Source organism: Macaca nemestrina, chromosome 3, assembly GCF_043159975.1.
Source record: "Macaca nemestrina isolate mMacNem1 chromosome 3, mMacNem.hap1, whole genome shotgun sequence".
NCBI lineage: Eukaryota > Metazoa > Chordata > Mammalia > Primates > Cercopithecidae > Macaca > Macaca nemestrina.
Window position 1 is genome coordinate 134,242,708 of NC_092127.1, and position 9,262 is coordinate 134,251,969.

Below are 9,262 nucleotides of genomic sequence, written 5' to 3' on the forward strand. Positions count from 1 at the left end.
GACCACTGTGCTATCCTACATATTCATAATCATCTATTTTAACACTATGCTTTGGAACATAACATTTTTCACTTGAAAATATTATATAAAACAGATTTTTCAGGAATCCAACCCCCTCTCTATTTGCCCAGACTATCAAGGTTATTGTTGCTTTTCCTTATCTGGGGAAATGGTCTGAGTTTTTTGTACTACAACCACAAGTCAAAGTACTCAACAAATAGTTATCAGACTGAGATGATAAACACATACTTTTAGTGGTAGTTTAGAAATCAATAAATGAGAGAATTAGCTTTACAGTAGAGGCTTCCTCAAATCCTCTTAGATATTCAAGCCTTTTGAGTTTCTGTGATATCATTAGAGTAACTAGTTTTCCAGTTCAAAACAAGCACAGGTTATGCTGATGAAGAAACATCTAATCTCTTTTAATCTCTTAAAGTAGGTTTTTAAAAAATTTCTTGTGCAGTTCTCTAAGAATACATTCTAATCCCAAGCCAAAGCGGAAACCTGCTGAACTAGACTTCCACAGGTCTATTCCCAACACGGTGATACTAACCACAGTGATGTCATGAGAAAATGAGAAGGCAAGCCTTACTCCCCCAACACTATATTTTAGCGCTTATTTTTGTAGTACAATAGAGTGAGTGACTCATATTCCCAACTAGCAGTTGAAGCATCTGTTTGGTGAAGGTGAGAATATAGTAGAAACTTACCCTCCATATAAGTGTAACAGGGCTCAAGGACATCTTTCAGAAGGGATCAGCAAAGCACCAATAAAGGAAGCAAGACTTGTCCATCAACTCAGGCAAAATTATGTTGAAGTAACGAAGACTTCAAAACTTCATAAGCTCATAACAACAGAGGTCTGTTCCTGATGTATGCAGCAAGTCCATTGTAGTTAGTTAATGGACTGAAACTCTGCTCCATCATCTTTGCTACAAGATCCAAGTTGATGGAGTTCCCCTTTCTGGATATAGCTGAATTCATGGCAGAGGGAAATTAGAGCATGAGAAAACCTTCGATACCTATTAAAGTTTTTGCTGATATTGCATTGTTCAAAGCAAGTTACATGGCCAAGCTGAGGTAAACAGGGAGGGATTTATAATCCTCTCTCAGGGTAAGACAGCAAATGATGAATAATACAAAAAATCTAGCATGGTCCCCGATTTTATTCACAAATATTTGCTCCTTTCTGCACACAAAATATATTTATTTTTCTCCCCAGAGGAGAAAGATCCAAAAGTCAAGGCATGACATCAGGATGAAAGTAAGTGATTTTTTGGTAGTCTTTTCTAAATTAGGTCTGAGTGTAATTTCTCTTTCTCAAAGACATATAAACAGAAAATGACTTTTTTTCCACCCACAAGTTCCAAATTCAATGATAGAATAGAGAGAAAATAATCACAACAAGTATTCTTTTTCAGAAAGGGAAATAATGGGAGGGACAAAGCAACTCTGAAATAACATTGCATAGATGTTTCAAGAAGTCTCCTCCCTGGAAGACAGGTTATACTTTTTTGATTAGGTCCCTATTCTGCCCCCAGAGAATAATTTCCTAGTCTGTTTTTTTTTTTTCTTTAACTCTTGGCTGTGCCCACTGAAAAGTCTTTCTCCAACATCCTTGTTGGCCACAATTGAAGACGACATTGAAGAATATGTCCTCCTTGGAGCTAAGCAGATTTCTCAGTCTGCTTCCTGCACGTGGACTATTAGATATGCCAAGGATCATTTTAGTCTAGAACAGTCACAGATTGTATTTAGTCCCAACTAGGACAAAATTCTCAGCATTATGCTCTTTTATTTGTAAGATTTCAGTCATCTTCATGTGCCTATAGCCTCATTCTCAATTCTTTTTACAATACCTCTTTCTCTAAACTTCATTACCAATGACTTGAGCTAATCGGGTTTTTTGGAGGTGGAGATAGATTCATGACTTAGCCTCTTATCCATGGGCTATTTCATCTGACTGAAGGGATTTTATGGGCTCTATCTTAATTAATTAAAAATTTTAACATAGAATACTATGGCCGTATACTTGATCTAATCATTGAAATGAGGTGAGTTTTATGCCCCCTCAGTTTTATCTTTTATGTTTGGAGAGGAGAAACAGATGTACCTTTCAATTTTGACTGACTTTAGTTTAATTTTGCTTTTTTAAAAAAATTCATTTCTGTTATGTAATATCTTGTCAGATGCAACAAGCAAAGTATGTCATTAACTTTATGTTTGCCAGTCTGTATGCCTAAATCCAAAGCTCACTCAATACCTTCACCATCTTCCAAGTTAATACAGGCAGGCAACAGTTTATAAAATGTTTTGCCAATGCATAATATGGATTGTCATCTTTCCAAATTCCATTTACATTTTCCTTGCTATCCACTGGGTGGTCCCTGAGACAATTTCACTTATTTTAGTTTTTTGTTGTTATGGTGACACTTCTAGTCACCAGTTTCTATACGTCAACTTGGCCTAACTTATGCCTACAGGTAACCTCAAAATCTTAGTGGATTTCAACCACAAATGTTAATTTCTTAAGCTATACTAATGGGGCTCTAAGCCAGATCATCTTCATTTCAGAACCTAGGCCCATGGAACAGCCTCTGTCTAGACATTGCCAGTTTCATAGCAGAGGAAACCGAGAACGTAACTATCACATAATAGCTCCGCACAGAGTGGTCCATATCCCATTGACTTATTTTTCACTGGCCAAAAGCAGATCATTTGGCCTAGCCTGGAGGTGGTGAAGTATAATCCTAACAGCTAGAGAAAGAGCTCTAATAAAATATGCCACAACTGTAACCTCATCAGTTCTATAGGAACTAAGGAAAAGCACATTTTCTTCATCCTGTGAACAACTATTGCAGGATTCCCCTGCCTTGGTTTGCTAATAATATTAATATAATCTATGGGGTCAGAGATTCAATGTGAATTGATAAGGCAGTTCTTATTGGAGATTACTGGCAAAAGCACAACTTGTTTGTGAAATTTTGCTTATTCATCATAGAATATTTTTGCTAAACATAGTTTATATTTCACATATAAGGTAACCTATATATAACTTATTTCTTAATTTTTATATCTTTTTAGATTTAAAGCAAAAAGTGCACCAAATTACATAGTCAGCCCAATGAAATTTTATGTTTATATACATCTGTGTAACCACCATTTAGATCAAAGTATAGAATATTTCCACTACTGCAAAAAGTGCCCTTATTTCTCTGTTGTGTTAGTTCATTCTTGTACTGCTATAAAGAAATATCTGAGAACTACGTAATTTATAAAGAAAAGAGGTTTAACTGGCTAATGGTTCTGCATGCTATACAGAAAGCATGGTGGCATTTGCTTCTGGGGAGGCCTGAGGAAACTTACAATCATGGTGGAAGGCAAAGAGGGAGCAAGTGACTTGAATAGCAGGGACAGGACCGAGAGATGGGGGGAAGTGCCACACACTTTTAAAAAACCAGATTTCAGGAGAATTCATTATCACCATGACAACACTATGAAATCCGTTCCCATGATTAAATCATCTCTTACCAGGCCCCACCTCCAACACTGGGGATTACAACTGAACATGAGATTTGGATGGGGACACATATCTAAACTATCTCCTCTGTCAGTTTCTATCCCATTCCCATAAGTAACCACTAATCTGACGTTGATCACTTTAAGTCATCTTAGTTTTTTTCTATTCTTAAATTTCATTTAAATAGAATCATGTATTGATTCTGTTTCTATCTGGTTCTATTCCATCTCAATTTTTTGGTTCTATATATTGTCTTTAAAAGTCATCCATGTTGTTGTGTATATCAGTATGTTTTTTTTAGTGCTGTGTAGTTTTCCTATGTGTGTGTGTATGTTTGTGTGTGTATACATTCCCTTCTTCTTTGGATAAGCATCTGGGATATTTTCAGTTTGAGGCTATTACAAGTCAGTCTACCATTAACAGTTTGTACAAGTATTTTGGTGGTCATAGGTACAATTGTCTTTTGGGCATCTTGCCATAGTGGCTCTTGACATTTCTGAGACCTTGCTGTTGCTGCACTTGGCCTCACAGATTCTGAACTACAGCCTGTGCTCTCATCCAGGGGTCTAGAGTCATTAATGAATGGCACTTCATCTCCTAGAACCCAAGCTGCCACTGTGTCCTGTTGGTTCTAGGTCCCAATTTGCAGCTGTGCCTTGCTCCCTGGGTCTCAATCCTTCAGAGCAACTGTTCTTCCCCAGAGCTGTGCCATGTGCCAGTGCTGTGACCTGCCTCTCATAGTCATAAAAACAGCTATATCCCAGCCCCCTGGCTCCAGCTACTATGTTGTGCTTCAAAGCAACAGACCCCAGCTTAGTAGAACTACATTCATTCGTGCCTTGAAGAGTGAACCTACACCTTAAGTCCCAGGTGCTACAGTGGTTTCACAGGACCCTGAGCCCAGGAACTCAGCTCCATAGTTGCTCTGAGCACTTGTGCCTTGCAGCCAAGTGCTGCTATTTATCTTTGTTTTTATTGCATTTGCTTTTAGGTTCTTGGCCATGAAATCCTTGTCTAAGCCAACATCTAGAAGGGTTTTTCCAATGTTATCTTCTAGAATTTTTATAGTTTCAGGTCTTAGATTTAAGTCTTTAATCCATCTTGAGTTGATTTTTGTATGAGAGGGGAGGATCCAGTTTCATTCTCCTACCTGTGGCTTGCCAAATATCCCAGCACCATTTCTTGAAAAGGGTGACCTTTCCCCACTTTATGTTTTTATTTGCTTTGTCAGAGATCAGTTGGCTTTAAGTATATAAGTTTATTTCTGGGTTCTCTATTCTGTTCCTTTGGTCTATGTGCCTAGTTTTATACCAGTACCATGCTGTTTTGGTGACTATGGCCTTATAGTATGGTTTGAAATCAGGTAGTGTGATGCCTCCAGATTTGTTCTTTTTGTTTAGTCTTGCTTTAACTATGCGGGCTCTTTTTTGGTTCCGTATGAATTTTAGAATTGTTTTTTCTAATTCTGTGTAGAATGATGGGGATTTTGATGGCGATTGCATTGAATTTGTAGATTGCTTTTGGTAGTATGGTCATTTTCACAATATTGATTCTAACTAACAATGAGCATGAGATGTGTTTCCATTTCTTTGTGCTGTCTATGGTTCCTTTCAATGGTGTTCTGTGGTTTTCCTTGTAGAGGTCTTTTGCCTCCTTGGTTAGGTATATTCCTAAGTATTTTATTTTATTTTTGCAGCTTTTCTAAAAGGGGTTGAGTTCTTGATTTGATTCTCTCCTTGGTTGCTGTTGGTGTATAGAAGAGCTACTGGTTTGTGTACATTAATCTTGTATCCGGAAACTTTGCTGAATTCTGTTATCAGTTCTAGGAGCTTTTTGGAGGAGTCTTGAGGGTTTTCAAAGTAAATGATCATACCGTCAGCAGACAGTGACAGTTTTACTTTCTCTTTACCAATTTGAATGCCCTTTATTTCTTTCTCTTGTCTGATTGCTCTGACTAGGACTTCCAGTACTCTGTTGAAGAGGAGTGGTGAGAGTGGGCATCCTTGTCTTGTTCCAGATCTCAGAGGGAATGCTTTCAACTTTTCCCCGTTCAGTATTATGGTGACTGTGGGTTTGTCATAGATGGCTTTTATTACATTGAGGTATGTCCCTAGAAAAACGATTTTGCTGAGAGTTTCAATCATAAAGCCATGCTGGATTTTGTCTAATGCCTTTTCTGCATCTATTGAGATGATCATGTGATTTTTGTTTTTAATACTGTTTGCGTGGTGTATCACATTTATTGACTTGCATATGTTAAAGCATCCATGCATCCCTTGTATGAAACCCACTTGATCATGGTGGATTATCTTGTTGATATGTTGTTGGATTCCGTTAGCTAGTATTTTGCTAAGGATTTGAGCATCTATGTTCATCAAGGATATCAGTCTGTAGTTTTCTCTTTTGGTTATGTTATTTTCTGGCTTTTGTATTATGGTGATGCTGGCTTCATAGAATGAATTAGGGAGGGTTTCTTCTTTCTCTGTCTTATAGAATAGTGTCAAAAGGATTGGTATCAATTCTTTTTTGAGTGTGTGGTAGAATTCTGCTGTGAATCCATCTGGAGCTGGACTTTTTTGGTTGGTGATTTTTAAATTATCATTTCAGTCTCTCTGCTTGTCATTGGCCGATTCAGGGGGTCTAGTTCTTCCTGATTTAAGATAGGAGGGCTGTATTTGCCAGGAATTTATCCATTTATTCTAGGTTTTCTAGTTTATGTGCATAAAGGTGTTCATAGTAGTCCTGATTGATCCTTTGTATTTCAGTGATGTCAGTTGTAATATCTCCTATTTCATTTCTTAATGAGATTATTTGGATTTTCTCACTTCTTTTCTTGGTTAATCTTGCCAATGGTCTATCAATTTTATTTATCTTTTCAAAGAACCACATTTTGCTTACTTTGTCTTTTGTATTTTTTTGTTTCAATTTCATTTAGTTATGCTCAGATCTTGGTTATTTCCTTTCTTCTGCTGGCTTTAAGTTTGGTTTGTTCTTGTTTCTCTAGTTCCTTGAAGTGTGACCTTGGAATGTCACTTGTGCTCTTTTGGTCTTCTTGATGTAGGTGTTTAGGGCTATGAACTTTCCTCTTAGCACCACATTTGCTGTATCCCAGAGGTTTTGATAGATTGTGTCATTATTGCCATTCAGTTCAAAGAATTTTTAAATTTCCATCTTGATTTTCTTTTTCACTCATTGCTCATTCAGGAACAGTTTATTTAATTTATGTCTATTTACATGGTTTTGAAGATTCTTTTTGGAGTTCACTTCCAGTATTATTCTACTATGATCTGAGAGAGTGCTTGTTATAATTTCAGTTTTATTAAATTTATGGAGGCTCATTTAATGGCCTATCATATGGCCTATCTTGGAGAAAATTCCATGCATTGTTGAATAGAATGTGTATTCTATGGTTGTTGGATGAAATGTTCTGTATGTATCTGTTAAGTCCAGTTGTTCCAACGTATAGTTTAAATCCATTGTTTCTTTGTTGACTTTCTGTCTTGATGACCTGTCTAGTGCTATCAGAGGAGTATTGAAGTCCCCCATTATTATTGTGTTGATTTCTATCTCATTTCTTATAAAAGTTTATTGGTAATTGTTTTATAAATTTGGGACCTCCAGTGTTAAGTGCATATATATTTAGGATTGTGATATTTCCCTGTTGGACAAGGCCTTTTACCATTATATGATATTTCTCTTTGTCTCTTTTAACTGCTGTTGCTTTAAAGTTTGTTTTGTCTGATATAAGAATAGCTACGCCTGGTTCCAAGATGGCTGAATATGAACAGCTCCAGTCTACAGCTCCCAGCATGAGTGATACAGAAGACGGGTGATTTATGCATTTCCAAATGAGGTATCGAGTTCATCTCACTGGGGCTTGTCAGACAGTGGGTGAAGCCCACGGAGCAGGGCAGGGCACTGCCTCACCCGGGAAGCACAAGGGGTTGGGGAATTCCTTTTCCTAGACAATGGAAACCATGAGAGATGGTACCTGGAAAATCGGGACACTCCCACCCTAATACTGTGCTTTTCCAAAGGTCTTAGCAAATGGCACACCAGGATATTATATCCCTTGCCTGGCTCAGAGGGTCCCACGCCCATGGTGCCTCACTCACTGCCAGCATAGCAGTCTGAGATCAAACTGCAAGATGGCAGCAAGGCTCTGCCATTGCTGAGGCTTGAGTAGGTAAACAAAGCAGCCAGGAAGCTCGATCTGGGTGGAGCCCACCACAGCTCAAGGAGGCCTGCCTGCCTCCATAGACTACACCTCTAGGGACCGGGCATAGCTGAACAAAAGCCAGCGGAAACTTCCGCAGACTTAAACATCCCTGTCTGACAGCTTTGAAGAGAGTAGTGGTTCTCCCAGCATGGAGTTTGAGATCTGAGAATGGACAGACTGCCTCCTCAAGTGGGTCCCTGATCCCCAAGTAACCTAACTGGGAGGCACTTCCCAGTAGGGGCTGAGTGACACCTCATGCAGCCAGGTGCCCCTCTGAGACAAAGCTTCCAGAGGAAGGATCAGGCAGCAACATTTGATGTTCTGCAATATTTGCTGCCCTGCAGCCTCTGCTGGTGATATCTAGGCAAACAAGGTCTGGGGTGGACCTCCAGCAAACTCCAACAGGCCTGCAGCTGAGGGTGCTGACTGTTAGAAGGAAAATTAACAAACAGAAAGGACATCCACACCAAAACTCCATTTGTACATCACCATCATCAAAGACCAAAGGTAGACAAAACCGCAAAGATGGGGAGAAACCAAAGAAGAAAAGCTGAAAATTCTAAAAATCATTGTGCCTCTTCTCCTCCAAAGGAATGCAGCTCCTCACCAGCAATGGAACAAAGCTGGATGGAGAATGACTTTGATAAGTTGAGAGAAGAAGGCTTCAGACGATCAGCAACAACCAATTTCTCTGAGCTAAAGGAGGATGTTTGAACCCATTACAAAGAAGTTAAACCCTTTTAAAAAGATTAGATGAATGGCTAACTAGAATAAACAGTATAGAGAAGACCTTAAATAACTTGATGGAGCTGAAAACCATGGCATGAGAACTATGTGATGCATGCACAAGCTTCAGTGGCCAATTCAATCAAGTGGAAGAAAGGGTATCAGTGATTGAAGACCAATGAATGAAATGAAGAAAGAAGAGAAGTTTAGAGAAAAAAAAGAGTAAAAAGAAATGAACAAAGCCTCCAAGAAATACGGGACTATGTGAAAAGACCAAATCTACATCAGATTGGTGTACCTGAAAGTGATGGGGAGAATGGAACCAAGTTGGAAAACACTCTTTGGGATATTATCCAGAAGAATTTCCCCAATCTAGCAAGGCAGGCCAACATTCAAATTCAGGAAATACAGGGAATGCCACAAAGATACTCCTCCAGAAGAGTAACTCCAAGACACATAATTGTCAAATTTATCAAGGTTGAAATGAAGAAAAAAATGTTAAGGGCAGCCAGAGAGAAAGGTCGGGTTACCTACAAAGGGAAGCCAATCAGACTAACAGCAGATCCTTTGCAGAAACTCTACAAGCCAGAAGAGAGTGGGGGCCAATATTCAACATTCTTAAAGAAAGGAATTTTCAACCCAGAATTTCATATCCAGTCAAACTAAGCTTCATAAGTGAAGGAGAAAAAAAAAATTCTTTACAGACAAATAAATGCTGAGAGAGTTTGACACCACCAGGCCTGCCTTACAGGAGCTCCTGAAGGAAGCAGTAAACATGGAAAAGAACAACTGGTATC